Raw genomic sequence first — 17,755 nt, 5'->3', positions numbered from 1 at the left:
GGATATCAATTTTATTATTCAGAATTCCCTAATTGAAATCCCCAGTGGCATGAAAACTTAGATGAAAGATATATGGGCTACAGTAGTTAACCACTGCAATGACAGATGTTATACAGGAAAACTGTGTATGCAAGGGTATAAGCATGTTTTGACTTTGAATATGCACTTGGGCGTTATAACATGTTCTTCCTCACTAATGGAAATTATATGTAAATGTTTTATAAGATATTAATTTCCATGGCAGACATTGAATTTTTTTCTTTTTTTAAAAAAAAATATATATATACATATGCTTCGTGAAATGGGATAATGACTTCAGTTTCATGTACAACCTGGATTTCTTTGGAATCTGCAGAGTTTTGTATTTTCAAAAGTATTTACAGTGCAGCCACAGCTTTGGGCTGGCTGTCTTCAAGGGTTTTTTTCTCGAGCAACCCCTCTCTCTGCTCTGCCAATTATGTGCCACTTTGTCTTGGTGCTATGATTGCTTTCTTCTGAGAGGGAAATTCCTCTTTCATCAGTATGGATGCACTGTTTTCACACACTGCAAGTGCTGTGTTGCTGTGTCAGTCATCCTATTAGGGCCAGTTTCAGACGAGTAGGGCTGACGAACTGGCTGGGGATTGGCTGCCCACGGCTGGGAGGGATTTGTCGGAAGGAAGGGCTGCAGCTTACAGCAACAGAGTTTAGACTGTCTTTGCTTCATCATCTGAAGGCAAAATTTTCCAGATACGGCAGACGGTTCTCAGAGTACAATAAACAGGGAACAAGAACTATTTACATGGAAATTTCTTCCTCATGATGCAGGGGAGAAGCCTCAGTCGCTTGATTCTGCCAGATGTTCCTGGGGTTACTGTAGAAGGGAAGGAGAGGCAGAGCTAAACAAGGTAGGAGAATCACCCCCCTCCCTTCTTCTTCTTCCTCTTCTTCTTCTTCTTCTTCTTTTTTTTTTTTTATTTTTTGAATGTTTAAAGAGTTTGCTGCAGTATGCTGCATTCCGTGTGTGTTGCTTTGGGAAGCCAGGGAAACCGGATTCCACTAATTCAAATGTAATACTTGCAGGGGACCCTGGAGTTTTACGTAACATTTTGATTTGAGAAAAAGAAATGGCAAAGCTTGAATCTATGCCGCCTGTTTGGGGGCGAGGCTTAAAACGAGTTTTTGGTTTTTTTTTTTTAATCAAAAGAACAGATCCATTTATTATTCAACAAAAATATTTGAATTCATGGGAACATTCTTATTTTTTGTTATAGAAAATTCTCACACAACCATAGTTAGCTCCTGATTAAATAGTTTATGTTGATCCTATTATTTGAAAACAGACTTGTAATTGAGAAAAAAAAACTTAGTGGTAAATAATCAATTGAATGTTTAGCTAAAAATATGTCTATTTATTAGAAATTAGAGACCTACCTAGCTCTATAATGCTATGGCTTTGAGTTTCAAAAGCACATTTTTAACAAGCTGGAAAGAGGTAGCTTTCTGACAAGTTTTCGATACTGTAGTTCAATGTTTACATTTCTTTTCCTGGCATGTCTGAGCCTTTGTTTCCAGCTTAAAAGTGGAACCATTATATTCAAAAGTAAAGCTGGGTTAATAATGCTTACTGCAATTATCTGATCTTTATGCATTTTTAATGAGAACACACAGCCAGCAGAATAATTTAATGAGGGCAGGCTAGCTTTTAAAGCTGTGTTTCCACTATGCCGAACCATATCAACTTTCTTGCCGAGAAGCAGCACTGAGAAATGATCGAGAAGGTTTATTTATAACACACTTGGCCCAAGAGAAGGAAAGGACATATTTGTTAAAGAATTCTTTCTGCCCTTTTCCGTTTTAAATTTCTGCCAGGCATGAGGAAACTGTGCTTTTTTGTTAGGCCTTGGAAGCATGTGTTTACAATAAATGTGTAACATTTTTAGAATAGTTAGCAAGCATTGAAGCGAAGAAAAAAAATCTGACTTGCTTAACCACCACTGTGAGTGTTCTTCAAAAAACATTACTATCCTTTTAAAAGACGAAGGTTAAGTGGAAAGATATTCGTTAATTGAGTAATATGTACATTTGGGAGATAATAAAGTAACAACAAAAAAAGAGAACATTCTTATAATCTTTAAATAAACTGAAGTTTCTTTGGCTATCCTGCCTGCTTTGTGAGGAGCAGTAGAAATACTCATTTAAATAAGGGCAATGCCACGTAGATTCTTCTAGACCCACAGTTTTTACTTTCAAGGAGAAGTGCAGGACACTAGCCCAGAACTTCTGACGTCATCTCCCAACTATTTCTGCTGTGTGTTCTTTTATTCAGGCTTGTGGAGAGGAGTATTTCTTTATGTCCTGGCCAGAAACATTCTAACTCTCACTTGGCATGTCTTGAGTTATGTCTAAACCAATCTCCTGCATAAATAGGACATCTACCTGCCTTGCATCGGGCGGGTCAGAGCAGGTTCTCTGCAGGGTTCTGGCTGCATTGGCAAAAAGCAGCAGGGAGCAGAGTACGGCCCAACTTCCCCTTGGTGCAGCCCGGCACTGGCACCTGGGTGAACAGTCCCTGTGGCCCCATTCCCAGTTCCCCTGGAGCCACTATTTAGGACCCAGGTTATGCCACCAAGCTCACGGCTGATCGTGATGGTGGGAACAGCTGCTTTTAGATAAAGAACATCGTGTCCTAGTGCAGAAAGAGCTGAAGGAAGGACAGTTCAATACTGCAGGCTGTTAATCCCCTGTCACAGGTGGCAACCTTGGTTGTAAATATCAGGGGAAGGTTAGTTTTTAATAAGGAACCGTTTGGGGAAGAATTTCCATTAGAACAGAATGGAGTTCTTGGGAGTTCCCAGTTCTAGTTTGCATCCTCTTTCGAACTATGAACTATGTAGCCTCGAGCAAGAGCCCACTTCAATTTTTCTCTCAATAGAATTGAATAACACCTGCTACCCTTTCCCTCATAATTCTAGCATTTTGAGAAACCTTAATTGTGTAACAAAAATGAAAGTTGTTTATATCGTGGCAAAATGAGCTATTTAAAGTAAAAAGGATAAAACCTCATATTAATGAAACTATTGGCAAATGCTTTAGAGTATGAAGATATACAGGCATATATACAAACTCCTTAGCTCTGCTTCACGCTCTTATAAATTTTCTAGGTGTATTTATCTTTAGACCAACGAATAAAATTTCCAAGGAAATGAGAGCTTTACTATTTGCATTTTCTCCATCGATCTAGTGTAATATACTAAAAGCCGTGCAAACCAGACTATTTCAGACATAGGCCTCGTAGTGCCCTAAAGCGTTTAGTGCTATTTTTGCTTCGACTTTTTTGCATTGCATTTGTGAAAGTGGAGTGAAGAGAGAAAATAAGATGAAAGGAGAAAAATATGCTTGCAAAATACCCTGGATATATAGCTTTACTGGTTAACAGCCTGCCTTCTCTCTGCTCGTTGTTGTAATTTGCTGTTGCTATGGTGAAAACAAATCAATATCACATGGCTACCAGCCAGTCCTGCGCTCAGAAAGTGCCACAAAAATTCAAGATCAGGTACTCAAGATTCCAGGCAAGAATTGAGAGAAGAAGATTTGGGTATTGAGCTTAAGAGAATTCCTTATGGTGGACTGACTAGCTCAGTCTTGCATGCATTTCTTCTTCCTTTCCTCCTGCCCTTTCCCACCGATAACAAAAGAAGATGGAAGGAAGGAATATTGATTTGTTTATATTTTCCAAAATGACAAGTCATATCATCAACATAAAATTAGGTTGGTAACATTGCATGGAAAGGTTGGTACAATTTCAGGGCCTGTCGGTTGTTGAAACATAGTTTTGGGGCCTTGAAGATCTCCGGGTACAACTGTATCCGAGAGCTGGCAGAGTCAGAAACAGGTACTACTGTCATGACAAGCAGACAAACCTGGCAACTGGGGGAGCAGGTGGGCAGTGAAGGCCAGGGCATTATGGAAAGTAGGAAAGTATGAGCCATCAACATCAGCAAGTAGCAGAGTCAAGGGAAAGCTGCAGGTCCAAGGTCAGGCTAGGTAAGCTCGGAACCCCAGAGGCAGAGTAGAACAGGTAAAGTACGCTTAGTTCTATTTACAAAATCTGCCTGAGGCCTACCCTGAAGGCCCAGCAAGGAAAGTGAAGAATTGGCTTTAAAGAGAATTAAAGGTGTTCTGTGCCCACCCAGTCATCCTTTCTAGAATGGTCGACTGAACCTAATGGGTATAGATGTCCACTGCCGTGGAGAACAAAGAACTTGACATGCTTTGGTTTCTCCCTGAAGAACAAGGCAGGAAGACTTAGCTGGGCTTTGTAAATTAGTTACAGCACTGTTTCTTTTCTCCTCCTTTTAACTCAGTTCAGTTTTTCCATTTGTTTTTTTGTTTATTTTGTTATTTTTGTTTGTTTGTTTGTTTTTAATGTGTATAAGCTGTTAGTTGCAGCTGTGGTAATAGTCATAGTAAGAAGTCTGAGGTGACCTCATGGGGGTGTCATGGCTCGACCTGCATCAGGCCTATGCCTCCCACTCTCAGCATCGTTTAGCTGAGGTGTTGCTGAGAGTGCAAATAAACGTGAAAGGTAAGTCCATAGGATTTCTTTCGTGAACCCAAGCTACAGAGCCAATGGACAAGTTTCCTGCTGCCCTGCTCTCTTCAATATGGCAGAAATGCTTGGTAATAAAAGTGGACCCACCGACTAACTCTAGTGCTCTGACAAAGAATGCATTGTATAGGAGATCCTAGGTCAGTATATTCCATCAATCAGTCAACAAGTGTTTATTAAACACCTCTTTGGTTGTCTGGCTTTTGCCGTTTGGTTAGAAGAAGTAAATTACCCAATACCTGACTTTCTGTATATGCAAAATAAAAGACAGAAAAAAATAATGAAAAGCTGTAAGTTTCAAAGACTTTAATAATAACTTTATCAACTAATATTCATTTAACATTGATAACTATCAGATACTAACTGTGGGTTTGAGACAGTTTTTCTGTTTCAGGGAGACTAAGAGAAGGACTTATGAGTATTAAATATCTATAATATCTATTATATTTCCCAGCCTAAATGCTGTTTTAAATATATATGTATATATATGTTATATATAATATATGTTTATGTATGTGTGTGTATATATATATCTGTAAGATAAGCAACAGACATAGGAGAGTGCTTCAAAAAAAAAAAAAAATCCAGAATATAAGCCTGCTGAGAGCCATCACCCAGTTTTAGCAAGCTGAGATTTAGCCCTGAAGTGACGGGGGAGCATGGGCACATCATCTAAAAAGCCTTAACCATCAGTCAACAAAAAGACTTCCTAGAGCCTCTCATACTTCTGAGCCTCAGGGTGCTTGGGAAGATCCTGATGCAATTATCCCACCCTCTCCTCCCAGCAAGGAAAGCTGACTCCTGACCCTAGAGGATTAAACTTCCCCCATTTATCCTTAAAATGAGTTACTTTTAAAAATCTATTTCCCTCTTTAAACGCAAAATTTTCGTTTTGTTTTTTTTTTCCCCTAACATCAAAATTAGTGTGTATTTTTTTGTGTGTGTAGATAAGCTACAAGGTAACAGACCCAGTTTGGGAAGAGCTGGAGAGGAGACTGAGGATGGAACCTCTTTTCAGCTTTGGGTCTCGGCAGGCAGATAGGCAGCTGTAAGATGTATGAGCCTCTACGGCAAGCTGGTTGCTGTAGAGGAGCTTTGGGGGTGGTAAGCCACTTCAGAGGACAGGGGGAAGAGGAAGGAAACAAGGAAAATACTGCAGGTTCCTGGTCCTAAGCACTTTGCAATCCACAATCGCTGGGGAACAAGATACTTACAAACAAGATAAGAATAGGTCAGCACACAAATGTCTTTAGAAGGGTAACTAACATATGTATAGCATCTACTCTTTACAAAGGGCTTTCACAGACATTATCTTAATTAACAGTTCAAAAGGAGAGTTAAAAACCAGGAGCCTAAAATTAAGCACTCACCAGGGTGTGCTAGGTTAAGCTCCTGGAGAAGAGTTATAAACTGGATTTTAAAAACTTTTATTCATTTATTATTTTTGGTGGTTAATTAACTTTAAATTTGAAAAATAGGAAAAACTACAAGTGTCCCTGGTACATGTATGTGTGTCACTATCTCCTGTCCCCAAATGCTTTCTTGGACAACAAGTCCATTTATAACTAGTACAGTAGGCAGCCTAGCTGCCGAGGCAGAGCAAGAAGAGAGGCTGGTTGGTTTCACTTTCTCAGCTCAGAGGCATTAGGGAACAAAAACCTATTCAGGCTTCACACCCCAACCCAGCCACACAGTAGCAAGGTGAGTTTGGCTGTGGATGGCAGGCAGCTGCTTCTAGAACATAAAATTTATTAATGGTTGTAAATGGCCTGCAAGTCCGGGGAAAAACCAAAGTCAGCAATGAAACCAAAATTCAGAACATTCCATTTGCTCACGAGAGCATCTCATTGAGTTCTCGTGAGCCTGAAAAAGGGGTGGGAGTAGGAGAGAATTTAATATTTTAGTGACGTGTTATAACTAGGTGCTTTATGCACATGTCGCTTGTAATTTGAACCTTAGAAGAACACATGAAGTTCATGTTATCCCCACAAAGTTAATGTTGGCCGGTAGAAGAGAATTTTGAAAGGTTCTGTAACACACTCTTAACCCCACAGCTAATTCTTGGCAGAACTAGGATAGAAACTGAGGCCCAATCATACCTCCGAGTTCTACAGATAGGCGATATCTTTTTTAGCAAATAAAGTTGAGAAAATAAAAAGAATTCATTTGCAGGAAGAAATAAAAGCTCAACGTGGAAGCAGGCAGTCAATTATTATAGAAATCTCAAATGTACTTTATATAGTTTACTTTATAATACATAAATCTTGGGTGTTAAAATATTAATGTCATATCATTTCAATTAATTTTTGCTTGTCATCTTTTTTAATAGTCACAAAATCCTCTTTTTATTCCCATTTTATAAATTAAATAAAAACCAAATTTTTTTTTGAAGTCATACAATGAGCTAAAAGTCTCATAGCCAAAAAGTGGAAAAGCTAGTCCTCAAAACTATGGAAATTAGTGCATACGATATTTAATGAGACAAAACCATCTTTAATAAAATTATGCTGCAGTCTGACTTGGAGTTTTCTTGTAATAGATGTTGCATAGTCAAATAGAGCCCAACCCAAGCAATTTTGGGAAGATGATAATGTTTTTAATTAAGATATTGGATTATTTTAAAAATCTATAAATTTCTGGCATCCTCATTGCAAGTTTCAATTAATCACATAAAAAGTATTGGTGAAGCATATATTAATTATATCAGTGATTTTCTGCTTGTAATTTTAAATGCTCTGGATGTTCAGGAAAGTAGAACTCCGTTTGGGCTAGAATAGCAAATAAAGCTTCATGGAGGAAGAGAGACTTTCTCTAGCTCTGACTAGATATGTGTTGGCTAGATCAGTGTTTCTAATATGGGATATCTACAGCCCAAGCCTAGGGCAAGATCTTCCTCTAGGTAAAGAAAAAAAAATATTTGAACTTATAGTTTATATATTATTTAGCTTATCCTTTTAAACTGCCAGTTTTCATGTGTTTGATAATATATATAGCATATTAGTATTGTTATGTAAAATAACATTTATAAACAAGTAGCTAGCCTTATAATGGTTGTTTCTGCTCAAAAGTAATTTTTCTGATTAGGGTATGTGATCAAAAAAGTTTAGAGAATACAGTAGTCAAAATTAGAGAAATGAAGGCCATCTCAAGAAGGAACAGAATGATGTAGGGACCATTGTGAAACTTGACTTGGAGAATAGGGATTAAATATTGCGGAGCAGTGGGAAATAAGGTTAGATAGAGTGGGAAAGTCAGAATGTGGGATACTTGAATTGCCATGTGGAGGAGTTTAAATTTGTTACCTACAACAGCACATCCAGTGCTTTATAAAGATTCAATTGAAACTTGTTAAATAAGGTTAGAGGTCAGAAATTTTGTAACAAGTGATGCCACTGGCTGGAAAACTTTTGAAATATTCCAGGAATGATGTGGGAAGGAGTTGAATTAGAATGGCAGTGTGAGGATGGAGGAGAAAGGGCAAATCCAAACGGCGTCTTGAAGGAACATAACAGAAGCTATTATTTCAAGCTCAGAAGTGTTGAAATAATGCTGAAGTTTCTAGCAAGAGAAATATTGATGGGACCCTAACAGAAAATGGGAATAGAGGGGAACAAGGGACCAATCAGTAGGAATGCGGTCCAGGAAGAAAGTGAGGAGATGAGTTTGGGCTCTGGTAATGGTGCTTTTAGCTCATGATAGAATCGTTAAAGTAGGCTATCCCATAGACATTTGATAGTGTGGAAATGGAGAACAGCTTAGACACCAGGCTGCAAATATAAACTGAGACACACCAGTGTTAAGCCATAGATGCTCACTACCTCCAATTAGAAGGGAGCATAAATGGAGATGGGTGGATGACCAAGGATGAGCCTTGGGGAAGACTTCTGGGGCTTAGAAGAGAATAAGAGCTAACAAAGAATCTGGAAAAACAAATACCCACACAGGAGCAAAATTGTCAACCCAAAACTGAGCAACTGAGACTGTTAAGCTCCATATCACACTCTCCCTTGTTCTGTGGGATGACTCTGCAGCCTCCTGCACTGCATTATCCTACTACACATAGTTTACCCTCTTCTAACATGAGTACTTAGGCTATGGTCCTCTTGAAGGCAAATATTGGTTCACCGAATATTGGTTAAAGCCACAAAATATCGGATTGCTAGGGAGGAGGATTTTGTAGCTCTTTCATACACAGTTGACTTTTTTAAAAAAGTAAATCTTAACTAATAACCAAAGGAAAGCATTTAAAACTAATAGTTATGAAGACTCCTGCATCTGTATCTCAAAATACACACTGTGGATGTGTTACTGGTTAAGACAGTAATTCCAGAGTGATTGGAGATATTCCTGGACACTGGTTATCCTATTCTCAAAGACGCAAAGGTTCATTTATCCTGGATTTAGCAAGTCTCAATTGAACACAGCCATAAGCACTTCTCTGAGGAAAACGAGAAAGCACTCAAAGTATACAAATGGTTGATGACCTCATACCAGATACCTACAGTGACCAAACCAGACAAGAACTTCTTAAACTTTTACATGTATAGTAGATCACTTGGGGATCTAATTAAAAATGTAGATCCTGTTTCAGTAGCTCTGGAGTGGGGCTCAAAATTCTGCATTTCTAACAAGCTCCCTAATGATGAAGATGCTGCTCATCTGTGAAAATCTAGAATGCACTGGCGACTTCGCTGGCATAAATGTAGATGGTAGCAGTCCACTGGGCCTGCAGTGATGTTAAAGGAGCACTCTGTAGGGCTGGGGAACTGGACCTATCTTTCCCACACAGTAGGCCTTTTCAAGCCTCTCAGGCTCTGAGTGGAGCTAAGCTTGAGTTGACTTATTCCATGAGCCTTGCACCAAAGCTTCTGTGGTTGAGGGCACGAAGGCAGAGACTTCAACAGTTTCAAACAGTTCTGTGGCTGCAGACAGCCAGTCCGTGGATGTCTCCCCATGCCCACAATGGCTGTCTTCTCTGTGTGTGCATACTCTCACCAATTCCTCAAGAGATTTGCTCACTGCCCCCAGAGGAGGCTAGTATATTTGTTTACATGTCTGCTCCAGAGATTTTTTTTTTCCTGTGAAATATATGTGTTCAAAATCAGCTTTAGATTTTTGTTCTCTAGACAGTGGTCAGAACTAGAGCCCGCAAGTCTGATGTGCCTGCTTCAAGCCACACCCTCAGTGGGTTCAGGGAACTGACAAACTTGCTGTTTCCCTTAAGATGTAGGTAATATCATTCCCCTCACATTCTCTCCGAAGAATATGAAGAGTATAGAGGAAGTGTTCTATGCAATTAAAATTGCATTTGTAGAAAAATGTTAGTTTTAAAGTCTTGCAATCTAAATGAAAAATTATTAGGAATGATAGCTTATAATGAATGGGTAGCCTCAATGAAATGTCTAGGCCTGCGTGTTGATAGTTTTATATCTTGTTATAAGTCTTACATCTTGTTTGTGTCCATCTGTCTTCCCTCCCCTCATGTTTCATTTTTCTCTTTGTCCCACATGTGCCCCCCTATATCCTAGAGCTAGGAGTCCAGCTAAACTGATTCAGAGTAATCAGTCTTCCCTGCCCCGATGCCCATTTAGTCCACACACAGACGGCTGGTATTTTTATGCATTTTTTAATTTACCAATAACCTTTTAGGAATGAAAGGGAACAAGTGTTTATTGGGTTTATTGAGTGCCTACTAGATGCCAAGCCCTTTGCCGAGAGCTTCATGTACATCAACTCAGTTAAGCCTTTTTATGAAGACAATAAAGTCCAGGAGGCTGAGTTACTTGCCAAAGTAACACATGAACAAGTGACAGCGAAGGGTGAAACCCCAGTAGGTGGTCTCTAAACTCCCAGACCTTTTCCAGTGGCGCTTACTTGGGAGTTGCAACAAAAAGGGATTGCTTTCAAAAACCTTCTCTTGCATTTGCACGTACTGTTAGCAGAATTCACTAAATAGTTAAACAGAACACAAACAAGCAATTACCGGCCTACAGTGCAGCCTGTGAGTTCAGCTTTTAGCTGGGAGGGACTTGGTGAATCACCAGGGATGGCTACAGCTTCATTGCCATTGTGATTAGTTGGCCTTTTCCTTACTTTTGAATCTCCTTTGTGTGTGTGCATAAATGTAGACGTTGGTATTGAATGTACTTTATAGATACCTTAAATTAATAATATATGCAAAAAGCTCAATATTAACTATGAGACCTTTACAACAGTGAGAAAAGTGAGATGTTTTGTGTTATGGCTTTGCTACCCTCTCTGAGAATGCTTAGAAATTCCTGTTTGTTTGTTTTTTTTGGATCTGTCACCCCTTCTCCACCAAGGGCGAGTGGCTGTTCTCCTGAGCTGCATCTACTGATTATCCCCTCTTTGCAGCTTTTCTTTCTCTCTTGCTCCGTGGGCTCCTGAACTAACCCAGTGTCTCTTTTCCCAGGTTCTACTCTCTTTACCAAGGCTGTAACTTTCATCCCTACTAAATGGCACACGTAGATGCCTGGTGTTTCTGGGTTCTATTCACACCTGCCTCTTAGCTGATAGAAAAGATTATTTGCCCCTTTAGGAAGCCCATCATTTGAACCCTAAAGTATCAACTTCCTGGCAGCCACCACAAAGACCATCCCCTCAGGAAACAAAACAAACCCTATCTCTAGAGTTTCCCTGTTTCTTTTTTTTTAAAGTTCCCTGTTGCAACTAGGCTGCAATTAAGAGGCAGGATCAAAGGGACTAGCTGCCTCTGGGGCTGCTGGGATCTGCAGAGAGCTTAGGTCTTTTTAACTCTTTTCTTCCCATGACCCAATACTCCAGTTGCGTCTTTGTTCCTCTGGGTGCCCGGGTATAAGATCTGGGGAGACACATAAGAGCCAGCAGAGGAACTATTTGCACTACGCAAATTGTGATAGCCCCTCCTCTTTGAGATTCACCCAGCCAAAATCACAAACATAAGATGAAAATCAGAAGGGAATTCCAAGTTGGAAGAAGGGGGAGGGCTCGTCTAGTACAATTCATGTCTACTCATTACCACAGCCCTGACAAACAGTTCCGAATTACCCCTTGACCACCTCTATTGATTGGACAATCACTACCCCCAAACACTTATAAACCATAACATTTTGTTATAAAATTCTTCCTTGTGCTGAAATGAAATGTGACTCTCCATGACCTTCACACTTCAGCCCTCGTTCAGGCCTTTGGAGTGACTGCAAACAAGTCAAATGCCTCTTAGCAGGAGAGCCCCTCACCTCATATAAAGGGAGCAATCAGGCCTCCTCCTATAGGAGCAGTTGGCATCTTCCTTATTCAGGATATAATACGTTATTACGCAATCTAAGACACTTTGAGTTTTTCTAGCTGTTTTGTCACATTGTTGATCCATATCACTCTTATACTTGAACCTTGAACCAGCTGTGTCAGAGAAAGGGGTGGGGCTCTCCATTTTTCCTCAGCTCTGTTTAGGCCTGAGCACAGTGGAGGAGGAGAGGGAGGAGAAAGGAAGCTGATGGATGGAGGTGAGGTGGGGAGGGATAGACATCTTCCCCACCACTATGGAATGCTCTAAAATAGTCTTCGATCCCAACAATAGGCTATAGGCACCTCCATAAATACTTGGCAAGATGCTGGGTATTGAAATGCAAAACTACTCATAGAATGATTGACAGATATATACATACACATGCATACAGATGGCTATAAATATAGATTAATAGATATACAGATATAGATAGATCTAATAGATTTAGATGAATATATATAGGTATAGATATAGATTGATATTTATATATACAGATAGAGATAGGAATATAGAAATATATATGCACAGGTAGCTTTAGATATAGATTAGTATGTATTCAGATATAGATAGATGATAGATAGATAATATCCACAGAATTTGAATATCACGCTGACAGTTTTTAGAGGTAAATTAGATATTTTTGGTTTCATTTGTCTTGGTTTTGATTTTTGGCTCAATGAAATAGTGATATTTTAGCAGTAGTTCTCAGTCCTCCTGAGTTTCTCTGTGGCCCTCAGCACAGTCCTCAGCAGCTTAGAGACACACTGTGCCATCAGTAGATGCTGAGGTAACCAAAGGAACTAATTAATCCCAATTCCCGTCAACAGCAGGCTTCACTAACCTGCCCTCCTTCCTCAGACAGGGAGAAGCCAGGAAGGGTTTTCTCCCTCAGTTCCTCCCAGAGCCTACTTGGGGACACCCTGAGCAAACAAAGGAAGGGTGTGGAAGGGCTGGTAAACCATTTCCCAACTAGCTGGCCGGGTTTTCTTTTTGAGAAAGCTGGAGAAAGCCTCTCCGAAAGCTTTTGAACTTGAGTTGAGACAAGCCCTCCAGTTTTCCTCAGGAAAATTCCCAGGTTGATATTTAACTTAAAGATCCCGGGCCCTGACTCTATCACAAACTCTGCTTTTTTTTTTTTTTTCTTTACTACTAGTTTTACTATTGTCTTATAAACCCAGCTAGCATTCTTTGACATGCTAAACATTTGCCTAATTAAAAATACAAATTTTCTAGCTGACCAATAAGAAACATTAATTTTCCCCCACTGGATAAAATTGATGTCGTATAACCCAGAACACATTATATAATTGATCAGAAAAATAGATTGAGAATTGAGAGGAACGATTATTTTTGGAAACATCGATGGCTAATAACCCAAGAATTGAAGTTGGAGAGTGTCGCCATCTAAAACACTCTGGATACACGAGTTGACGTTAGTCTCTTAGCCAGATACAAGTTGCATCTTGAGTTAATTGTTCTGTGGCTGTGAATTTTGTTTGATGTTCTGATCTCTTCCTTCCAGCTTGGTAATTAGTGGAGAGTCATGGAAAAGCACCAACAAGGCCCGTGTGCTTTGTCAGGTCAATAGTTATCAGCGTGGTTGCATTTTAGTACATGGCCCTCTGCGGTCCCCACCCCTCTGAGGCCTCCCGGAGCTGCTAAAGCAGGACTGACATCGGCAAGGGAGCTAGTTTCCCGTTACAGTTTGGCAGAACCCAGCAAATCCTAGAGTTAGGTTTGTGACACTCTCCATCTTGCTCACTGCTTAAAAACAGAAAAAAAAAAAAAAAAAAAAAAAGAATCAAAACCATATGTTCAATACAATTTCAGGCTTCCAGTGAATACTGTGCTATTAAATAATAACTGTCGACCTATCCACATACTTGAAGGCTGTGGGAATAGGAGCCGACCTGCTCTGACCGGGGCTAAGGCAGGTAGAGAAGGCGATTCTGTTTGCTTCCTTTCTCAAAATGGCATGTTGCTGGACTCCTTCCAGCTCCTAATGGGGGAAGCAGAACGAGACTGCATTTACTGACTTATTTCCCTCCTTCACATCTTCCTTCTTCCCCGCACATTTTCGGGATTGGAAATTAGAAACACTTTTCTCCTACACACAAAATTACTCCCTCACACACACTTTTTTTTTTTTTTTTTTTTCTGCTTTGAAACCACAATTGCTGCCAGAAAAGGCTTCTTGAAGAACACATGCTTTCCTGGCCAGAGCAGTCAAAGGGTTAATTTAAAGTGTAGCCAGTGAGTTAGACTTTTAGACATAGCCGCTTGTTAGGGAGAGAGGTCACCCTTCGGGCAAAGGAGAATATAACTAGAACAGAACCCGAGGGGACTTCCAGGGTCCTGATAATAGGTTACTTGTCAGTCGGGGTGTGGGTAACACAGATGAGTTCACTTTGTAAAAATCCAGTGAGTTGGACACTTAGGATATGTGGTCTTTTTTGTCTTTAATAAAGTTTAAAAAAATGTAGCTGGTTACCTAGTACTGTTTATGGTAAAATAAAAGCAAAGCTAGTTGAAAGGTTCTCCTATATCCTTTCCTAATCCCATTCATGCCTTCCCCCTCCTTATCTGTTTCTCTCCTAACAAACCTCTAGGCTCCAGCAATGGGCTCCATTCCCAATAATAATGAGAACCATGAGGCCCCATAATATCCTACCCCTGGGCCAATGAGAAATTAATGCTTCAAATTCAAACTTGAGAAGAACGGAATCATCACTATTAAATAATAATGATAATGAGAGTGATAATAATAATAATACCATTTTGTCATGGTGAATAATATATCTCCTTTGCTTTCCATGTTTTTATGGCTTACACACATGAAAATTTTGCTTAAAATGTTTGGGTTTTTTTTTTTTCATCCTATTTGGCAATCAAGACTAGTGGAAGGAATAACCTGGGAACCATATGACAATGCCCTTTGCCCTTTCTTGCTGTGTAACCCTAGATTCATGATAGTCTGTTTAAGTCAAGAGAGTGCAGGTCTCAAAAAATAAATAAGGTTGGCTAAGGATGACAAGAATTGAAAGCTTGCAGGTCATCAACATAGATTTGAATCCTGGATTCTCCTACTTAGGATGAACAAAAGTTACCAAGTCACTTAGAACTCGACCTACTGGTTGGCACAAATCAAGATGGTCATGCCACTTCTTAGGATTTTTGTGAAGATTTGGTGAAAGGATGCACCGAAGTGCCTCTGCACACAGTGAAAATCCCCATGTATATAGGAAGGAGGCTGACCATTAATTTAATCTTTACCTGCTCTGCCAGGGCAAATGTGTCAATTTAGTGAAGTTTTCTTGAAGACAGAATTTTGCAGAAAAAAAAAGAATATGGTATGAAAGGTCAAGGAAGTATGTCTTAAATTTTCCTCATTTTCTTTTCCTTTCATGGAATTTATGCTTTAGTATGACAGATAAGATGTATAAATAAATCTCCAATGGTAAAGGTAATTCATACCACAAGGGTGGTATAAAATGCCCTGTCAGTAGATTCCTGTTGTCTAGGTGAGGAATGGAAGGCTCCATGGAGGAGACAGCCTCTGACTTGGCCTGTGATGGAAGAATAAGACTGCAGTGCATGCACTTGGGAAGCACCCATTCGGGTTTCTCTGGAGCATGGGGCAGAGTTGAGAGACTACCCATGGGGGACAGCTAAAGTACTTGGCATGGACTCAATGGTAGAGGACCCTGAATGCCAAATTGTGGATTTCCAACTTTATTCCAAGTGCAGCAGAGAGCCACCAAATGTGTGTTAGCAGATGAGTGATGGGGTCAGACACTACTTTAAGGGAGATAATTCTGCAAGTACAGTTTAGAGGTGAGAATGCATACATTCAGGAAGTCATGAAGGCATGATCTGGAATAGTGACAATGAGAATCTGGTAGAAGGCAACGTGCCCATGTAGGAGAAACCTCCTAAGAGTGTGGGAGGGACTTACTGAAGACAAGGGAAATGGAAGGAGTCTAAGATGACCTAGAGACCCCGAACTCAGGTAACAGAAACATTTGTGAAGCCAGTGACAGAAACACACAGGAGGTTGGGGGAGATAATGAGACTGTTTTGGGTCATGAGAAGTTTAAAGTGAAGTTGGATCATCCTCATGGAATTGGAGGTCTAGACTTTTGTAGACTGTAGGGCTAGTTGTATATTTGGGATTCATCCATAGCAAAGTGGTATCTGAAATCATAAAAGAGTTGAGATAGCTAAGGAGGCAAGTGTAATCTAGAAAATGGTTAATGCCATAGCCTTGGGGAATGCTTACATTTAAGGGGATTCCTAGGCACACTCCCACTGGCATAGAAATTCAAAGTGAAAGCATTTCAGAGAGGGGCAGGTATTCCTGAGGACAGGTGTGTGGGCCTTTGGATCTGTTAGAAGGGATCATGCTATTCATTATGTCCTAGAAATAATGCCGATCAGTGATATAATATACACATATATTGGGGTTTCCTAAAACTAGTTGATGATGAGCAATAAAGCCAGATCCTAAGGAAAGTTCAGTAAAGGTGAGAACTGAGTCTGGTACCTTGACATATGAAAGTTAAGATGGCACCCCTGACCTTTCGGATGTACTAGTGGAGAGTGGCAACTGGGAAGCTGAATGGCAAGGTACCAAGATTGTGGAAAGTGAAAACGTTAGGGAGTTTGGAATACTTACAGCAATTAAAGGAAAGATGGAGATGAGTGGAGAGGAAGCAGGTTAAGATAAGGCTTGTGCAGGTTTGAGGAAAAGTGTGCTAGGCTGGCAGATGACACCTGATGCAACTCTGTGCCCAAGGAGACTGCAGGAGATGGGTGGGCTGAGAGCACCAAGGAGAAATACTTTCTGGAAATTTGTAGGAACAGATCTGATTTTGCTATAACAAGAAAGGTGAAACACATTAGGTAAATTTGAAAGAAGGTGTAAGTTGAGGTTTAAGAGCTTCTTTCAGGGAGACTCCCAGAGGCCTTTGCCTTGAAATGAATCCTGCTTTATTCAAAATAACTGTAGAGGGAGGAGGCCAACATACGGCACCAATTCCCAGTTGTTAAAGATGAGCTTTGCATCATTTCATGCTTTACTAAAATATGACTGCCACTTCTTTCCAAAGTGCTTTACCAATGTTATTTGTTGTTCCTTTGTTATTTTATAATTTCCCTAAGCTCTTGTCTTCATCTTACTGGGTTAAGTGAGAGAATAATTCATTAGCCTATAACACCTTCTCCTAAGTAAACATATATCTGCCGATATAGATGCCATATATGGAATATTGTAAAAGTCTCATTATAGCAATCCTTGTGCATTTTAAACTTGAGTCAATGTCTGGTAAGTAGTAGGTACTCAGTAATTGTGGAATGCAATCGAATGAAGTATCTTATTATTCAGACAGGCATTTCTATGGATGATTATTAGCTATGAGTCATACTTACAGAAACCCATAGTCTGTCATCCACCCAAATACATCCAGGAGTTTCCATTACAGTTGAAGATAGAATTCAGTGTCCCCCAAGAGACTGTACATATAGCTACGAAACTGTACTTCAGTACCGAAGAGAGACCAGCTAAGCCCCAACCCTTCAGCCAGGGCTCTCTTTTGCATTTAAACTTCCAAGAAGAAGCTTAGCTGATGAAGGCAATGGGCAGAGGGAGAGACTAAGGGCAAAAATGCATAAACTGAGGAGTTATCTGAAGTGTCCTAAGTTTTAAAATAAGTTTTAATTGCTGTAGGACAGATACCTCTGGTTTTGTTCAGGAGCACAAACTGTACAGCACATCTCACAAAATGAACTGACCTATTTATTTGCCTTTGAGGGCCACTCAAAACCTAAGTAAAAAAACAAGCCTGCCCACAGTCAAGGCCAAAGTGAGCTCTTATAGC

At 40.0% G+C, this 17,755-nt stretch overlaps 1 protein-coding gene across 10 annotated transcripts in view; it reads left to right on the top strand.

Annotated features, from left to right (window-relative positions):
- The first annotated feature begins 656 nt into the window (after nt 1–656).
- The window catches only part of MBNL2 (muscleblind like splicing regulator 2), a 146,099-nt gene continuing 129,000 nt past the window's right edge, over nt 657–17,755 (top strand). For 4 of the 10 annotated variants that reach the window (XM_016123161.2, XM_016123158.2, XM_016123160.2 and 1 more), the window contains exon 1: nt 658–887. The gene's annotated coding sequence lies outside the window, so the exon portion shown is untranslated. Of the gene's footprint in view, nt 888–17,755 lie in introns of all 10 variants that reach the window. The other 6 variants (XM_016123162.2, XM_036228865.1, XM_016123159.2 and 3 more) reach the window with 3 other exon arrangements.

Source organism: Rousettus aegyptiacus, unplaced genomic scaffold, assembly GCF_014176215.1.
Source record: "Rousettus aegyptiacus isolate mRouAeg1 unplaced genomic scaffold, mRouAeg1.p scaffold_m13_p_11, whole genome shotgun sequence".
Taxonomy (NCBI): domain Eukaryota; kingdom Metazoa; phylum Chordata; class Mammalia; order Chiroptera; family Pteropodidae; genus Rousettus; species Rousettus aegyptiacus.
Note: the sequence above shows the minus strand (reverse complement) of the source record. Positions and strands in the feature narration are given on the sequence as shown.